At 50.8% G+C, this 19190-nt stretch overlaps 1 pseudogene; it reads left to right on the forward strand.

The window, feature by feature from the left end:
- The first annotated feature begins 789 nt into the window (after nt 1–789).
- The window catches only part of LOC129735136 (hydrocephalus-inducing protein homolog), a 94003-nt pseudogene continuing 75602 nt past the window's right edge, over nt 790–19190 (forward strand).

Raw genomic sequence — 19190 nt, forward strand, 5'->3', positions numbered from 1 at the left:
TGCAGCACCTCAAAATGGTTATCTTTGCCAAGTACCAGCCAACAGGCAAACAGTTGATTTGCTCTGTTCATGCTTCCTCAGGTGGAAAAGAACATCTGCATAACATTTCTGCCCTTCCCAGTAAGGAATAATAAACTTGTCCAGCTGCACCTTGGGGTTTACGTGCCCTGTAAAGGGGGAGGCAGTGTGTGAATGTGGGATTTTTCCAAACCGAACTAGTTTTGAAGCCGGTAAGACCTCAGCCATTGGAGAGCGTGGGTGTAAAAGTAGGATTAGCTCTAAGGAAAATCCTTGGTATGTTCTAAATACAGAAAGGTAGAGATGATAATCCTGAGAGGGTGTTCTATTCTAATTTTGTTGGCTTTTGGCAATGTCCTGGAGAAGAGCAGTGTTGTGCTCTGTCTCAGAGTTTTCGCGCTGGTTTCCCAGATTCTTCTGAATCTTATACTGCATGGCAGCCTGAAGTTGTTTGCCCCCTAAAAATCCAGCTGACAGCAAAATGTATTCCAAACAGAGGCTCTGTAATCGTGCAACTACAGAAGTGCTTTGCTATATACTTACTGCTCTCACCGGTGTTGTACAATTGCTTTTCTGTCTTCAGGCTGTTCCTCAGCACCCTCAGGTGTTCTGGGTGGCTTTTGCTGAAGGTCTTAGCCACACGTGCTCCTCTCCTAAGGGACTTGGTGACCAAACTGCTTGTGTGCGCTGTGAAACTGGCTCCTGGAACCCGCTGCCCCAGGACATTGCTGGGTTCCAAGGGCGTTTGGAGAGTTCAGGACTGCCTGGGCCATGGGTTACCAGGCTCGGGTGGGTGGTGCAGAACAAGCCTCCATTTTTTCCAAGCCTCCTGTGGGGTTGTTGTTTGTCAGTGAAGCTGCCCGTCAATCCAAATCACCTGCTTTAGACTTTGAGATTTGGTGCTCAGGGGTCGAGAAATGCCTGCGTGCTGTCTGTGTGCTGGTGGTGTCCCAGAGGGCAGAACCGTGCAGCAGGGTGCCTGCAGGGACTGCTGGGGGTGGGCAGGGATCCCCAGGGATCTGGCTTGCCTGCGCTGGCAGCTGCCTGGCTACGGTCACAGGCAGCAGGAGCCTCCGGAGAGCAGAGGTTGGCTTTTAAAACTGAGACTCCAGCGGCAGTCAGTGCCGGTCATGTATCTCGAGGCAGAAGATGCCTTTGGAGCCCATAGTTGATAGCCACAGCCTGGGGGGGGTCGCCTGGCTTTCCATCACTTTGCCAAGTTGCTGGCTCTCATCCTCTGCATCAGCCTTTCCTTGTAGCGTATTGTGCTTCTCCCTTGCTTCTTTACAGCTCCCTGTGAATTTTCCTAGCCATCCTCTGTTTGTGGGGTTGTCGCTTTGTCTTCCCATGTTCCTCCTTTTGCTCTTCAGGCCTGCTTTTATTCCCAGTGAGGCCACAGTATGTGTGGTCTCCTCCTCTTGCTGGTCTGCATGCATGACTCTAGCACTGCAGCTTGAGTGCCCTGCTCAAACCCAGCACGTTAAAGTGCATTTCTTCCCCCAGGATTAACACGTACTGTTTGGCTTTCAGACAACACAGTCCCCTTCTAGGGGCATGACTGCCTGGATGTGTATGGGCAGAAGCCGGCAGGTTCTTTGGGCCTGTTGAATACACGGGTGGCTTGATTCAGATATTATATCTCGGTGCTGCTGGTGTCTTCCCTGCTTGGCCCTTCCTTCATTGCCCTGCTGCCTCTGGCCTTGAGCTATTTTGCCCAGGCAGAAGGGATTAATGTTGACTCTTGTGTATTATGTGCACGTACCTCCAGAGCTAAAAGTGCTTTGGAAAGGTGGTTAAGGAAGGCTATTGGCAGGTCTCTTCTGCTCCTGTTTCCACAAGCTGCAAAATCATACTTTCTTACCTTTTCTGCAGGTTCCTCAGCTGCTGAAGGTCACCTTGGAGAGGTCACCTTATTTCAAGTTGATCAGCCACCACGCCGTGTGCCGCAAAGTACCGCCTGGCATGCTTGTGACTTTCCACATCGTTTTCACCCCCAATGAGAACAAGGTGAGACTGGAGGTCCCAAGAGACAGGTGCCTTCAGCGGGAGGCGAACCTGCGGGGCTGGGTTCAGAACAGGGCGTCTGCTGTGGGTTTTGCGGCACTGCTAATATCTGTCCGTTGCTGTATGGTTATGGGTTTGCTCTGATAATTATAAATACAAAAGCCTATTTAAAATTGACCTGTTGTTTGGAGGACGCGAAGTTGAGCCTGATCAGAGTGAGGACCACCACTTTTGAAAACTGGAGTCACTGGGATGTGTATCACGTTGGACACAGCAGTGAGACAGTGGAACGTTCTGTCTGAAGCCGGCACTTTCCTTGCACACTGGTTATAGCCCGTGCCGTGCTGCAAGGTTTGCTCTAGGCTGTGGTCAGGCAGCCTGCGGCTGGTCACATCCTGGCTGGCAGCACCATGCGATGCCACCGCAGCAGGGACTGACGGGCTGTGCATTCCCTCCCCGTGCTTTCCTGGGCGTTTGCAGGGGAAGGTGCACGTGGGACAGTAGGAAGATGGCCGGGAGGAGTGTTGATGTTTAGCCATCCCACCTCTCTACTCAGTGTTAGGGGCTTAATTATGATAGAAAATACTAGAGGAGTGAATAGATGCAGAGAGCTTTCCTCTTTCCCATCTGGCAACCAGTTCCCTGCCTCACCCTGGGCTGGAGCGAAGGTGATGCTTTTTCATACCCTCTGTGTTCCAGCCTTGCCGCTGTGCTGCCCCTGAGGATACTTGCCTGCCTGTGCTCCAGCTGTGATTCTAGGGGAGAAGATGTGCTCGTGGCGGGGAGCCAGCCTGGCACAGCTGCACTGAGCTCTAGATGTCTTTAATCAGCAGGGGGCCGGTGTGCTGCAGATGACAGAGACATCTGGAGCACACCCAGGCATTGAAGGGGCAGGTAGAATCTGCAGGCAGACACTTACCCCGGAGCCTTTGGGCAGTCACGCTGGTGTGGCTGTGGCTGTGTGCATGTGGCTGTGGCTGCTGTGTCAGCTGGCACCTATTCCCTGCCCCATGTGCCATGCTTTTGCTTGGAGATTGGAACATCGGTGCTGTGGCTCTGGCAAGCCTGGCACGGTGCCGTGATGTGAAGGGGTGACAGTGTTGTCTGGAGGCTTCTTAATGCAGAAGGGTTTAGCACACGGCATGGAAGGGAGGAAGCATCGCAGGGGCATACAGCCAGGCTGACTCTTTCCAGCAGCACTCTGCTGCCTCTTGGCAGGGTTCTTTGTGTGGCTGTGTGGGCGAGGCGAGGTTAGGGGATAGCTCTGAGCCAGCTGATGCTTCTGCGCCAGGCCAGAGGCGCAGGCTCTCTCTTTGGGCACAGCTGTTCTCTCATCTTCTGTTTGCTGCTTAGATTTAGTTTAATGCCCTGTCCTATCCTCAAACAGCGTGGCTGTAGCAAACTAAAAAGGAAATGCCCTGCGGCCCCTGGCTCCCTGAGCTTGTGAAATGATCTGTTGCTTTGGGGAGGGACTGAGAAATGGTTTTACATCATTCGTATGGAAGGTTAAAATGACCTTGGCCTAGGGCAGTTCTCCATACTGCCCAAGTGACATAAGAGCTTAACCTCACCGAGGTAGGCTTTGCAGGGGACGCTGCTTCCTTTAAAATGTGATTTATTAGTATTCATGAGCATTCATTTTTGGGGTGGAAGTAAATCGGTTCCCATGAAGGGCAAATTGCTGCTCTTCAGCTAGAGGGAAGCAGCAGAGCAACACATGAACATCACCCCAAATAGAAGTAGGGTGAGAGAACCCCCAGGAGCACTCATGTCCAGTACTTTGTCCCTTGTCTTGCCCTTGAACTGGTGAGTGTGTGGCATTAGGGAGCTGTGCCAGCGAGGTCCTCCGCACAGCTTCAGCGACACCCTGGCGGTTTCTGCTGACCTGGGTTTTGTGCTCCTTGCAGGGCATTGGGGGAGGGATGTGGGCTGCTTGGTGAGGAGCACAAGGGGATTGTACAGCAGAACCAGAATGTTGTACAAACGGAATGTTTTGGCTCATACTTGATGGAGCGTGAGTCAGCGGAGTGCCAGAGTGCTGTAGCTGAGCTAGAAATGCATCCACAGCGTGGTCAGGAGGTGCAGAGCACCTTGCAAAGCCCTTAGCCAAGAGGCAGGCTTTGGGAAATGGTTCCGTAAAGCCACCTGTGCTGGGCTTGCAGTTGCTTGCCTGCAGAGTATCTGTGTGTTAATTGTGGAAGGCTCAGGAGTGCTGCCTTTGAACAACCTCTACATCCCTGATGCTGCACGATCCACAGGGACTGTGGGTAACCCAGTGAACTGGGATGCGGGTCTTCCTGATGGGGAGTTGGTTTGTATAATTCTCTTGCTTTGAATCTGTTCTTCCCTGGGGTAAGTCTGACTTCAGCGAAGTCACTCCTGATTCAAAGGAGTAAAATTGTGGCTAAGCCCTAAGTAGTAGGGCCTTGTGAGTTGTTAGTGGCTGAAATGCCACGTAGCCCTTTCTTGGAAAATGAGCAGTTTCCTGCTGTCTCACAGTCATTTGGGAATGTGCCACGTGGTTGGACTGTCAGAAAATAAATAAACAGCTGGTGTGCCTCTTGGTTTATTGGCACTTGTGTTATAAATGAACTGCTAATTTTTCTGCTGGGCAACATTTCCAATTTGTTACTCTTGCTGCTTCTGATTTGCACGTTTCTGTTTTATGGCTCCAGTTGTACAGCGTGGGTGTTCTCGTGCCAGCCCCTGTTCCCACATGTTCTTGCGTTATGGTCTGACGGCCTCTGCTGAACTGGAAACCATTGTGGCACTGACTGGCAGATAAACAACAGACAGAAATACTTCCATTTGTGCGTCCTACAGGCTTATTAATAGTTTATTGTAAAGAAAGAAGGAAGTAAGAAGCACATAAAAACATAGCACAGCTTATTCCGTGTTGTCGTCTTGCTCTTTTCACTGTAGCAGTGCACTGTTTTCAGGCAATGCAAGTTCAGTCTGTGAGGTTTGTGAAATTCATTACTGGTGCTCGGTGGAGACTGAATTAATGCACATTGATTACTATGAAATACGACAGGACAGCGAGTTACTGCATTACTGAAATGAAGTCCTTTACAATTCAGCGCAGCCCTGTTAGATGCTTTGTAGCGCCCAGAAGCTATTCCAAGTATACTTTCAAGATGGCTCGTGTGGGGAGGAAAGGGGCAGAAGACCAAGGCAAATGGCCCGGTGATAAATGAACCTGGAGCTAAGCGACTCATTTCAGAGTGCTGCGAACCGGCAGCTGAGGGGGGCAGGTGCAGGGGCACCCCCTTCTCCTGCGACTGTATCTTCATCCTCCGGTCCCTCCTCTCTGGTCATGGCCCTTATTTTCCAGCCTTTGATATCAGGGTTTCAGCGGGAGCTTTCCCTGCTTGGCTTGCCGTGTGACCTCATGCTACAAGGATCTTTTCTGTGCAAGTCGTCTGCTGCAAGGAATTCAGTGCAGGATTTAGGATGGGTTATGCAGGAAATCTGACATCCGAGTGTGGTGTTGTGGGCAGCTAAGGTTGATATCACTGTGGCAGTATTACCGTTAGCCCCTGAGTTTGCAGAGAGCCTGAAACAGCATCAGAGACGAGCAGCTGCTTCAGTTCCAGCGGGTGCCAGTTCAGATGCCAGTGGCGATACCTGGAAGGCCAGAGCTTGTAATTTACTGCTTGTCAAAGGGGTGTGAGAGAAGGGGAACCATCGTACAACTGTCTGCCATCCTTGCAATGGAGAGGGGAGTTGTATGAAGGATGTAGTCATGTTTTCATGAAAATCTGTAGCCTGAAGCTGTGTCTAAACACAACAAACTTTAGAGCATAGATGGGATGCAACCCCTCTGTCATCCAGGCACGTTTATTTAGAAACGTGGTCTTAAACAGTCTGCTAAGGGTTTGTAGTTGCGAAGCAGAACAAGATTTTGAACTGGTCTCAACAGTTGCCCAGGCTGTAAGCAAGTGTGTAGCAGAGTTAGTGTCCAGGTAGCACGAGGCAGTGCTGCAGTGGAGACTGCAACCCGTTCCCCACCCAGGGGGGCAATTCAGCTTTCAAAAGCTTAAGGGACCGTGGGTCCACAGCGACACAAACAGCCAGCTTCTGCCTAGCACCCCTCCTGCCTTGGGTTTCGCCCTGTTTGGGCTGACGCTGCATTCAGCCTGGTGCAAGGTCCCACTTTAGTGGGGTGGTAGAGCGTGGCTGAAGGGTCAGCCTGCTCTGAAGTGCTGAGTCAAGCCTTGCATGGGATGCCATGTTCCACGGTGTCCCTGGAGAAGGGGCTTGGGACATGATGTGCATCTGCATGAATGGTGAGAGGCAGCTTTCTCTCCCAAGGTCGTGGTTGTCTCTGTGAAACCAAATCCTTGCTGCTTTAGCCTTGCCCTCAGGTCCCTGGAGAAAGAATTCCCTTTCCTTGTGCGTTGCTGTGCAGGTTGTCCCGGTGCCCCTCACCAGCAATGGAGCTGGGAAGGTTGCCTGTGCTTGCTTTTGGGGGAGGGGGGGATTTATTTCTTGGGCTCTTAATTACCTTGCTGTCATCCATTTGCTCCTTAGCAATGACAACGACTTGACAATTACTTCCTTTTACTTCCCTCAAATACCTCCAGTTGTTTTAAGTTCCTTTTTTTTTATCTCCCTGCTGATCTGAACTTGCATCCTCCTCTGTCTACCTGGCATCTGGAAGAGAGAGATAAGTAAATATGGCATGCCAAGACTAAGGCAGGTAGCTTTCAATTGGATTTGCCTTTGTTACAGTAATGTGGCCGAAATAACAACAACAGCAAAAGCAAATGGCACTCTCCATTTGCTAATGCAGTTTCTGAGCATCTGAACAGTCTGGGAGGTGAAGTACCCAGGAGGTAATGGGTGCTTTAAAGTCATATGGGCTGCCCGTAGCTTTTATTTTAGAGGGCTTGGGCTGCAAGATTGAGTACAAACTTGCTAATTCAGAAAGACTTGCTGAAGATGAAACCCTTGCCTGGAATATGATGTTAAATCCTGCAGGTTGCTTGCTGCAGTTCCCTTGCTAGTATTTTACCTTCCAAATAGGAAAAGCAAAAGCCCTTGTGCAGTTTGTAGGGTGACTGCTTGAGATGTCTAGAAGAAGAGATCCTTCTTTATTCTTTGTGCCTTGGATGGGGCAGCATCTGTTTTGTCAACCTTAGTGGTGGGTGAGGCGCTGGGTGGTGGGTGAGGCGCTGGCTGTCAGCGCTTGCGTTAGAGCAATAGGTACGTGTCTGTGCCTGGGCTGGCTGCCTTAGGGCCCTTCCAGGAGGGGATGGGGATGGGAGCGGAAATCCCAGCCGTGGAGGAGTCTGGATCAGTTCTGCTGAAGGGAGTTTGCTGCTGTATGCAATTCCTAAATCAAAGCACCTGCTGCTTCAACAATGATGAAAATATCAAATTAATTAAAAGCACTGAGGAAAAAACCAGGGCAGCCAGTGAGTGATGAGAAGCAGAGCTTTGATCAGCTCATCAACAAGAGCGCTGCTGGGGGTAATGGCTCCTGGCCCTATGGCAGCAGCTTTACCACTGATTTCAGTGGGGGCAAGGTGATAGTTCCAGCACAGCGACGCCATGCCATACATCTGGAGACTGCTCTGCTCATCCCTACAGTAAAATGCTTTTGGTAATTTGATTTGCCTTCCTGCTGCTAAACGCCAGGCAGCCGGGATGCGGGGGGATTGCCTGGCTCTGTTCTGAACGAGCCAGTGGCTGGGAATGCACAGCCGGCTTTGCTCTGGTGGGGTGTCTGAGTGTCCCCCGTGTGCAGCTCCCGATGCCGCCTGCCTGGGGTGGGTGTGCTAACCAGGCACGCCGTCACTTACTCCTCTAGAACAGACCTTACAGAGGGGTTCGATTAAGGCATCAGCCAGAGCTGTCTCTGTGTCCCCTGGGGCTGGGTGAGATGTAAAGGGAAACTGAGATGAGGCAGAGGAAGAACTCTCTTGAATTGCAGTGCAGAGCTGGCGTAGGCTGCTGAGGGCAGGGGTGGAACTGTTAGTGCTTTGAAGTACCTGTGAAACCTCTTGCAAAAACAGTTTGGGTCTGGAGCTGAGCCGGCTCTGGTGTGGGGAGATGGATCAGGTGGCTTTTGAAGGGTGCATGTCCCCAGCCTTGGCCCTGTAAGGCTGTGGGAGCGGGTGAGAAATACAGCTGTACCCTACACTCAGCTGGCATCGCAGCAATTACCGTGTCCAGCTTGTGAAGCATTTCCCCAGCGACTGACCGTTGATCACGTATGTGCTGAAGTCCTTTTGAAAACATACCTGAGCATCCCCTGCCAAGCTTCAACAAGGTCTCTGCGTTGCTGGCTTTGAAGTTAGTGCTGTGGCACAGCTGGGTTCTCAGTGGTGCTTCCAACAGTCTGCGGTGGCGATTGAAGCAGGTTCCATTAGTGCTGTGATCCCTTGCATGAAGCGACTCTGTTTTGGTGCCTCGGAATCAAAGCATCAGATAATTGTGGTGCTGCCAGCTTGCTGCGAAAGCGGGTGAATCAGGGGGCTTGTTTCTTCTTTGCAAGTTAACAACCCTGTGCAAGTCATGCTGGAATGAAAGGTCATGAAGGTAAAAGGTACTATTACTCCATTATTGAACGCTACTGCAACAGTCCTAGAAAACAGCAGTTTTTCTTCTGCCGTGGGAATGGTGCTAAATGCATTGTGCTGAGATTGTTTCTTTCCCTGCAGGATTATTTCCACGAGCTCATCTGCATCACAGAAAGGGAGAAGTTTGTTGTGCCAATCCGAGCTATAGGTGCCCGAGCTATCCTGGACTTCCCCGACCAGGTGAACTTCTCAGCCTGTCCAGTCAAGTACAGCACCCAGAAAACGCTGCTGGTTCGCAACGTTGGTAACCGGGAGGCCCGCTACTGCATCAGCACGCAGAGGTAGGGAGCTCATCTTTTTTTGTGCAAAACACTGTGGCGTGATAATATAGTTGGGAAACAGCAACAAAAAGGAACCGGAGCACCTGAGCTGCCGTGCTGCTGCCGTGGCTGGAGATGGGCAGGGCACGTGGGTTTTGCTGTTGATTATAGTGTTTGAAGCATGGCGCAACCTCTGCTAAAACCCTGCAAGCTGCAGAGTGGAGTTTTATAGTGCAACGGTGTCTTCAGAGCACAGTCGTGCAAGACTGATTCTGTTAGACTGAAGGAGCAATTGTAAGAAGGCAGCTGGACTGCCCTCGGGCTGTGGAAGATCCTGCGGGGCAGACGACAGCTCTAGGAGCTCAGTTCCTGCAGACCAAGGGCAGTGTTAAGAAATGGGCAAGCTCTGAGCTGGTGGAAGAGACATTTAAGAATTTATCAGCAGCTTTGTCTAGAGTAGCAAGTGCAATTGGAGATTGTAGATCAAAGCAATTGGTATCGAGATCCTGACAAAAACAGGGTGTGGTCCAGGACCTGGTTCTCCAGTAGGTTTGATCTGGTCCCTGGGATCCAATATTCTTCAGCAGAATGAGCTTGTAAGTGGAGATGAGCTGGCAGTGGATTCAAAGCTGCACTACAGCCCCAAAGAGGAATGCCTTACAGCGGGGCCACAGGCCAAAGGTGCAGCAAATACCTGGTGCGTGGGTTGGGAGCCTTTTCTAGAGCTTTGTGTCTCTCGGATCTCCTGGAAAGTGCTCTAGCATGCTGTAGTAGCCACCACCAACCTCCTTGATCCTCAGTACCTTCTGAAATGGTTATGTGGCCCTGTTGGACAAATATACGCGTTCCTTGGGAGGCCACAAGCACGTGGTATTTGGGCAGTCTCCTGGTCAAGCGCCCGATGTGTGCTGTGTCGTGGACAGCCTGTACTGTTCCTGTTGGTCTGAGAAGACAGTCACTGTTTTTCCAGTTTGCTGAACTGCACCTGCAAGGAAACCAGTTCAGCTGGCTGGTAGTTAGCTCCGAGTTGCTTGGTCCCAGAGGTCTTGGTGCAGGAGCTGAGGTCCAGAACACAGCAAAGACCTGCCGTCTGCCTTAGTGCACCTGAGTTGCTTCAGTTTCTTCCCCAGGAAAACAGGGGTCAAGAGAAGGCTCTTTGCTCTTTCTCCTGGGAAACATGAGGGTCCAAGAGGCTCCTACCAAAGCCTGGCAAGGCTATGGAAGCTTCCAGGATGCTATTCAAGCAGGCTGCTGCTTTTCACTGTGGAAATACATAGGCAGGAACTTGTAAATCCCTGTACAGCTTCCCTCTGGGATTTCCAGATCTAGTCGTCACCACCAAAACAGATACCCAGTCGTGTCTGGCATCTCTTGGCAATGTCCTTGCCAACTCTTCTATTGAGTGATCCAGCGTGTGTTGAATCCTGCTTGATACGGATTTTATGCTGAACTTCAGCCATTAAATTTTTCAGTCCTGATTTGCAACAGAGAGATGGGAAGTGTTACAAAAGCTTTATTTCATACGACACACAAAAAAGTACAATTCTGAATAACTGGATTGTGTGTGTGCAGAGATCAAAAGCTGGTAAGATTTCCCATGTCAGCTGAAGGCATCAGTCATCTCTTCCATTTCATTACGAATTTTTGAAAGCCAGTTTGAAATTTCAAACTGATGATTTAAATCTTTGAGTATAAGCAGCGTTTTATTCTAATGAAGTCGCCTCCACTTTCATTCAGATTTCTTTTTAAATACTCTGAAGTTCCTGTGTTTCTGCTGTTTTTATTTTTTTTGCTTTAAGTGTTCAGCAAAATGTCATAATGGATTCTTCATTGGGAACTTTCTTAGAGGTTGAGTTCCTCCAATGCCTGTCTGTCTACCATCTGCTTGGATATATGCACAAATGTATAGGAAATATGAGAAATTTGGGGGCTATATGTGAAATGGAATTGGGCTGATGGAGAAGAGAAACTCAGAATAACTTTGGAAGGGACCTCTGGAGATCATCTGACCAAACACGGCGCTCAAAGCAAGACCAGTGTCAAAGTTCAGTCGGGTGTGCACACAACATGAGAAGTAAGATCGGGTAATACCAGCCTTGCTCTGTCCTCCTCCAGGCTGTGCAAAGCCCTTTATCCCAGCATCTCCCTGTATGTCCTGTGCTGCAGCCTCTAAGCTCCCTTTCCGTAGAAAGGCTTTTGTGCCCTCCAGCCTGTACTGCCAGGGATTCTTCCACCCCAAATACAGGTGGCTGCATTTCCCATCCCTCGGCTGCATGCAGTTCTGCTGTGTCCCAGTGAATGGCAGCCCAGCCCTCCAGTATCTGGACCGTAGTGCCCCAAGCTTGTATCCCCCACTCAGAATCCAAGTGTTCCCCCCTCTTGACCAGGTCAGCACATCCCCTTGCAGCCCGAGAGCAGAACCCCCACGTTCTTTCTCCCTGTGCGATGAGGCCATGGTGTGCCAGGAGCGGTTCTTCCAGCCAGTGCTGGGGACTGCACTGTGTGACAGTGGGTTCCCTGCTGCTTGTGCTGTGAGAAGTTGCTCAGGTACCTGCCCCGAGGTCCCAGGTGAGCTCAGTGGCTCCAGCAACCCCAGCAGAAAAGAAGTGGCCTCCCAGCTGGCGTGACAAGTAGGCTGGAGAGTCAGAGCAGTACTAGTGTAAATATAGAAAGTCTCTTCCTGTCGTTCTCATTGTTAAGGCTGGATAACGAGTTTCTTCTCCATGGCATTCAGGGAGATAAATGTCATTCCAGTACGTTTCAGTTGAAAATGGCGTCTGGAAGCAGATCTCAGCGCAGCACTGCCTTTTCCTGACGTTACAGACCTTGTGCTACGCTGTGCTATGGCGCCAGAGAGGATCCGTCTGAGAAGATACATTAAGGAATGGCCCATCAGGCTCTGAAAGCTCAGGAAATGATGCTACAAGGTGCAGTGCTAGGAGCCCCCTGTAGTACCCATATACGACATCGAGGTGTGGGATTGGAGAGTTACCACAGGATGTACAAGGACAGGACAACAGATGCCAGAACAGATCCCTATGAAATTGCTTACTAGTCTGGTGTTGCTCCCTTTCTGCAGGGCAGTAACGGGCAAGATCTCAGCAGGTTCTGGCGGGAAGGTCTCCCTCAGGCTGGTGTGGCTAGAGGAGTTTATACAAGCTGGGGATTGCAAGGCACCGCTGGGAGATCTGGACCTGTGACAGTTTAGATGTTGTACAACAAAGCAAACGTACAAATGGACATAGTTAAAAAGGATGTCAGAAAAGAAGCTGTTAAAAAACCTCCAAACCTTATGTTTCCTGTTTTTTCAGGAGCAGTAGTGATTCACTAACAGGGTAGATCTAACAGGACAAGAATTATCCTAAAGAACAGCTCACAATTAATGGAGAGAAGGCCAGAGTTTAGCCTGCCAGCTTCATCTCTTGGCAGTGGCTTTCATTTGGCTATTAGTGTGTCAGAGACGTTACCTTAGCATCTCTTATCTGTAGGCTGCAGGGAACAGCTTAGTGATGTGGACTGAAATTAACTGAAAGGTTAAGCATGGACCTTGCATCCCTCTGGGTCTTGGAGAACCAGGTCTACGTGAGGGGTACCAAGCTCCCGCGACAGCAGTAACAAAGTTGTCCCGTGGGTACAGCGTGGGGTGGGAGGCAGGAGGTGCGGTGTCTGACTTGTGCTCTGTTTCTCAGTCCTGAGAATGAGTCCTGACCTTGGTGGGATCCTCTTCTTCTGATAATTTGAAGATGGGAAGATACCTTCTTTCTCGGGCATCCCCTGAAGTCGTCCTCAGGAGTGTTATGCCCATCCCAGCTATCTGAGGGCAGGGGTATGCAGACAAGGGGATGGGATGGGAGGTGGTGCTGAAGTGTGGCCCTTAACCAGCAGCTTTTCTGTTCTGGCCATGTTTCCGGGGGGGGAGGAAAAAAAAAAAAAAAAGTTGGGGGAATTTTTCTGTGCCTTTCCTCCAGCAGGCAGTGATGCTAGCCAAGCACCAGCAGAGCCCTGCCCAGTATAACCAGGCACAACCCCCAGTGCAGGTGCAGGGCCATGTAGAACAATCCAGTTCTGAGGCTGGCAGGGCCTTGGCTTTCCTCCTCCCTCCCAGGTGTCTCAGGTCCAGCACGTGAACATTGCAGGCCCAGTGCTTCCCCATTAGTCACTGCCAATGTTCTTGCTGTTGTCAGGGGAGCAGGTCAGGCCCCTAATTGCAGCAATATCTCCTTAATGAGCAGGAACTCCAGCAATGTCATCAGCTGTCACTACTTCCATGAATGAAGCTCAGCTCGTGCATGGCTCCAGATTTTCTCATTATTTTTGTGTGCTGCATTCCCTAATCACTGGGAAACTCTCTGGAAGGTGTTTTTGAGGTGACAAATTGACCACCAGCAAAGCACTAAAGCCAGTAACTTTTGCTTTCTAAGTGGGGCTGTACAGGAGCCACAAAGCCCAGCTGCTGTTGTGCAGGAGCATGTTGCACCTGACTTTTCCCTGAGCGTTAAAGAACTGAATTATGTGTCTGTCAGCCGAGAGCTGTTTACCTGGCCACAAATCATAATTGCTCGTGTTAAATCTAAAGTACACCAACACGTTTTCATAATTATTTCCAACACATTGCACAGAATTCCTCCAGCGGGCCAAGCAAAGTTACCAAGCTTGGATTACAACCCGGAGCCCCAGATTGCATTGCTTGTGAATACACCGAAAAGCTCCTGTTAAACTTGCCTCGATACGCTCCTGCTGATGGTGCTTCATTTAGCCAGAGATCTAATTGTTCAGGTTGTAAATGGGTACTCCTTTTGTGTCTTGTTCCCTTGTTATTGTATCACTCTAATGTGCCTTTGCACTCGTAGAGATTTTTCTTTGCTTAGAGCAGCTTTCACTGAAACACTGTTAAAATGTGCCCTTTCTTAGGCAAAACCAGGATGCTTTCAAGGTAAAAAAAAAAAAAAAAAAGAGTTGAATTCTGCAAATTAAACTCCAGTTATTCTCTGGTCTTCAAGAAGAAATTCTCTTCTCCCTGTCTGATTTCCAGGCTGCAATCTCACTGCCTTGACATTTGTATCTCTTGAGGTGTATAGGTGGCAGGAAAAGACGGATTCCTGAGGAAGTCTGTGTCAAGCTGTGCATGCAAATAACCCTCACCATCTCCGTGCTCTTCAAAAACCCTCCTCCGATCGTATTGCTAGCAGTCAGACTCTTGAGCCTTGCTGCAGAGAACTGGATGCAGGGTATGGGGGAGACGAGGTCGTTTTATAGCATAGGATGTTCTGAGGGCTGGAGCTCTTCAGGAGTCGAGTTGGTGGCTCAGTTTCTGATACTGTCTGTTCTCTTTTTCTTCTGCTGACTGTGGTTTGTTTGCTTCTTGCTTGCGCAGGTGAGCTGGAGTGAACGAGACAGCCACATAGTCCCCAAATGTCCCACAGTAATCCTGATGTGCCTCTCTGTGTTGCAGCCCTTTCTCTGTCGATCCCTCTGCTGGGACTCTTGGGATTGGTGATGCCGTGCAAGTAACAGTGGACTTCCACCCACAGAAGACTGGTGATTATTCCGGGTCCCTGACAGTACACTACGACACAGGTAAGTGCGGGACACTGCATGGTGCCCACGCTCTGCGTCCTTCAAAGCAGAAGACTGTTAAACTTGCTTTGCAGACTCCTCTAAACCCTTTTCTTTCTAAACCCTTTTCTTTCAAAACCTCTGCATGTTTTGGTGCTTCAAGTGAGCAGGTAAGGGGCAAAGGCTGAGTGTGCCCTTGTTCTGTGTGGCTGCGTGCTGGTCTCTCCCTGGGGGACGCTGGTGTCAGCCGGGAGCGTAAGTGTGTCTGTGTCCCCGGCTCCTCTCCAGGAGAGCAGCAGTAGGGGATGCTCAGCAAAGCGTGTAGAAGCAGGCAGTGCATGTGCTTTCTGCCTCGTGGGCCCTGGAGTTAGCATTTTTCTGTGCTAGAGGCTTTATTCTCATCTTTGTTTAATCACTTCTGATGGTTTTACCTTCCAAGCCTTTGTCCAGTTGCTTTGTGGGTTTGTAGCTATGAGCGTCTGTAGGCTCCCATGGCAGTACGTTCCAAAGGAAGGAATATTCCTTGGGAAAGTGCTGGTACTACACTTCTGTAATTTCTGACTAATACTATTTCAGGCCCTTGGGTTCCTGTTTTACGACAAATGGTGACAAATTTTTCCTCCTTCGGATTTTCCCAGGCCGTTTGTGCTCTTACAAACCTACCTATCTCTTCTGTGATTTCTAGGTTAAGGAATCCTGTTCAGTCTTCATATAGAAGCTGCTCTGTACTTTGGAGAAGGGCAGAAAGAATGATTACATTTCAAAGGCTTCAGCTTGGCTTTGAAGATCAAAACTATACCCATTATTTCGAGACCCACGTGGCCATGGGTTTAGACAGTGAGACCATGATAGTTTTCGTGGAGTTTATTTTGCAGTAGTTAGTTGTCTCGTAGAGCATGAGGTCATGTTTCCATGAACCGGAGTTGTGCATGCTCGAAGCACTGTGCATGTCTCCCAGTTCTTGGGTCCTGCTTCCTCTGCTTGCCAACGTATGCCGAGGATTCAGCGGAGGGGGAAGGCAAGCTTATAAAGCACGCCTGCCTCTGTAACGCTTCTGAACCTCGGTTATTTTTGTACGCTGAGTTGTCTGTTACAGAAAGCAGGCTGTCCAGTCACTGGAGACGTTGCTGTTTCTCGCAACATAACTCGTGTCTGGCCACGAATCCCTCCCACTCCTCCTCGGCTCCCTTAAGAGCAGAGAAGTCGAGGTTATACAGGCACGAAGGCTGAACTCTCCATGTGTGGAGATGAATGAATGGCTGCAGAGATCTGTTTGAAGGGTGAGTCGTTCTCCAACCTCCCTCCAAGAGAGGGGGGGCTCTTTTTGCCGGCACGACTGTGATACTGCCAGATTGTGTCTGGCTTAGGGTTTAAGGAGTCCATCCAGTAGGCAGCCAGCTCTCCCCTTGTGCTTTTGTGTGGCAGCCTTGGAAAGGCAGGTCCATCCCCTGGCTGCCTTGCTGTAACCCGTGCAGCGAGGGGAAGGCTCTGCCTCGGCAGAGGGATGCTCTCCAGGGATGGCCGGGTCGCTGCCCTTCTCAGCTGGGGCTGGCTCTGAGGCTTTAAACACGCTCCACAGAAGTGCCATTTCGATGGAGAATGTCTCGTGTTTGGGGTTTGCTTCTCACCTGGGAGGCCCTCACCTGCAACAGGCAGAGTAGGCTCGGTGCTCAAGTTTGTGCTTAGTTGACTCCTGGGAGTTGCTTGGTAGGAAGAATGAAGGTTTGGAAGCTCTGGCAGTGAGGGACGCTTTGGTGGGGGTCTCTTCTGGAGGGTGAAGTGCTGGCAGGTGCTCCAGCAAGACTCCAGGCGTTAATCGGCTGCTGTGCGCAGCCAGGGACTCTCTCCTCTTCAGCTCGGTCTGAGGCGGAAAGCAAAGGTGTGCTCGCTCGGGTTGTGGGACAGCTTGGGAATACTCGGTGTAGACTTGCACGCTCAGGCATAGGCACCAGCAGGCTCCAGGCAGAAGAAATGGGCTTGCAGGGCTGTGATGGGCAGGTTGGTGTGGGCCGTGCCCCACCGGTCTCATTCTGACATATCTTCACAGACCCACAGCAAGTGAGGGCACTGCTGCTCCAACACAGGGAAGTTCTCATCCGCGTCCCATCCTGCCGTGGGCTGTCACTTTGCCTGTTTCTCTTCACCTCCCTCTTCTGCCTGCATGCCCCAGGCATCTTGTCATGTTGGCAACAAGGGATCAGGAGAGACACAACCCTGGTGGCGTGCTTGCAGGAGACTCTGGGCGAGCCGTGACCGAGGTGGGGCCTCCTCAGAGTCACCTGAATGACTTTGGATGCAGAATTCCCTGTGACCCAGGTGGGATGGCAACCCAAAGGCCACCTGGGCACACTGAAAACGTCTCCCTGTAGATAGTGTTGCCTTGGGGATAAATGTCTACAAGCCCACCCAGAAATAAGGTGCTTAAGGTGGTGCCCAGGACATCCTCATGCTGTACACCTGCAGCTCTTGGGGTGCAATAAATATATTGATCTGTGGAACTGCTCACACAGCTAAAAGCTGTGACACTTCTGTTCCCTGTGGTTTCCTCCGTTCCTTGTACTCCCATCAGCAAGGGCGATGAGCAATGTCTGCCTTTTGCTTCGTTCTAGGTGAAGATACGCACACAAGCCTTCATGGAGCCGCTGAAGATGTCAACATCAGGCTGGACAGAAACTCCTTGGCAGTTGGGAAGACCTACATCACGCTGTCAAATCACAGATGTGTGGTCATCCACAACCGGAGTAAAATCATAGCCCACTTCCAGTGGAAGGCTTTTCTTACTCAAGAGGAGGAGGATCAGGAGAAGCTGAGGTTCGTTGGAAAGATTCCTTTCAGTAAGACACACTGCCCAGGAGTGAAACTACCATACGGCCTCAGAGGGATGTTGGTGCTTTTTTGGATGGTGTAGGAGAAATAAAGCATCCACCGCGTCCGGGTCTGTGTCCATGGGCTTCAGGGTAATGGAGCTCGGTGCTTCCCATTCTGGTTCCATCCATGTTCCAGCTGATGTTTTGGGGAGGAAAGGTTGATTGCAATGACTGCATTTCCTTGGAGAGCAAATTCCCGTCTGTGGGAGCCCTAAATCAGTGAGGCCAGGTCCCTGGGCTCGCATGGGGTCTGTGAGGCTGAGAAAAGTGTCGGCACTCCTTACCTGGGGCGGCGTTGAGCGGTAGCACCTAACAGCTGCAGGCAGCGTACCTGCTGTGATATTCACTGCAGTTTCTTCCCCTCCAGCTCTGGTAGGATGGCAACCTTCTTCAGCCTGCTTTTGCAGTAGTGCGCAGGGCAGGGTGCTTTGCTGGCCCCGAACGTTGAGGCCATCCGGCTGTAGGATGCTGAATTGCCTCGCGCTGTCCCGGCTTCCAGCACAGCGAGGTATCCCTGCCCCTTCTCCGGGGCTGGGGAGAGTTCGGAGGTGGAGGGTTCTGCGGGGAAGGCAGGGACAGGACTTGGAAGTGCCTTTGGGCGTCAGCACCTGTGTCTTCATGGTGCTGAGAGGTGGGGCAGGCTCTCCAAAGGGTGTCTCTGAAGCTTTGAAATTCCGTTTGGGGCAGCAAGGAAATGCTTCTAGCCCAGGGGGAGGCACTGGAAGTGACACTTCAAAGCTGGGGTGATGTAGGGGGTCCTTGTGTGACTTTTCAGACTTGGACGGCTGTAGGTGTATAGGAGTTAGTCTGAACCCAGAGCTGATCAGGAAACTGCCTTCAACTGGAGCACTTTTTAAGGGCTTCTGAGCAAATAAAGTTCAATGTAATTAGGTCAGAAAAGCCTTGAAGGCCAAAACTAGTTTTCCAGTGTTCTCTGTTTTTAATTACACAGTGTGTGACTTTGGTGCAAGCGCAGTGTGCTAAAGGAAAAAATCTCATGACCTTCTCTTGGTACTTCCCTGCACCATTCTTTTCGCATCTCTCCCCAGCTGCCCGTCACAGATGGGACCCTGAGCGATCCTCTCTCCCCTCAGAAGCGACCAGCTTTCGCCACAGTTACCGTGTTTCCCCAATTTTTTTGCAGTGACGCTTGATCTCGTGCCAGCCTGTGTTCTTTACTGTGACCAGGGCGCTTTGTTCTTCCTTACTTGCAGTCTTACGGGTGGTCATGGCTCCGAGGCCACTGTGCTGCTGTCGGAGCAGCTTTTGAGATCTTTTGAGAGCAGAGAGGACTTTGACAATGGGAGGAGGCAGTGCAGCAGCCTGTGCTTGGCTGTCACCCAGAAAGACCTGGCTCTCACAAGGTCTACCCAGGGGTTTGCTCTGTCTCCCTCCTGCAGGACTTTCTGGGATGTAGCGGTGGGATTCTTGTCCGTTGCTGAAGGCTGAGTTGAGGGTTGCTCATGTCGGTGGCTGGAAGCCCTCCTCATGCACAGCGCTGTAGGTCAGCCATGGAGAAACATTTCCCACGACACTCCACTGGGAGCGAGCCAAAGAAAGTATTTTTGGCACCGGTGACAGCATCTGCCCGAGGCTCTGTCTGTGTGCCGCTAGTAACGTCCGTGACTGTGTTTCCTTGCTGATTGTATTGGAATTCAGCTGGGTGGTGACTGCTGTCCTGTTTATAGCGTGTTGCCTCGATTTTCTGTGTACGGAGCCTTCCCCTCATCCCCCTCGAGTAGTCACCTGCTGGTTCTTGGTGGCCGGGGGACTGGAGCGTGAAGGGGGCACAGCAACGTGCCAGCTGGGAAGCAAGTGCTCTGCAGCAGTGCTCCCTTCTCACCTCTCGGTTGTGAGCTTTCAATGCTGCAATGATCGCTGCTACAACTACCAAGTAA

This window comes from Falco cherrug, unplaced genomic scaffold (genome assembly GCF_023634085.1).
Source record: "Falco cherrug isolate bFalChe1 unplaced genomic scaffold, bFalChe1.pri scaffold_41, whole genome shotgun sequence".
NCBI classification, from domain to species: domain Eukaryota; kingdom Metazoa; phylum Chordata; class Aves; order Falconiformes; family Falconidae; genus Falco; species Falco cherrug.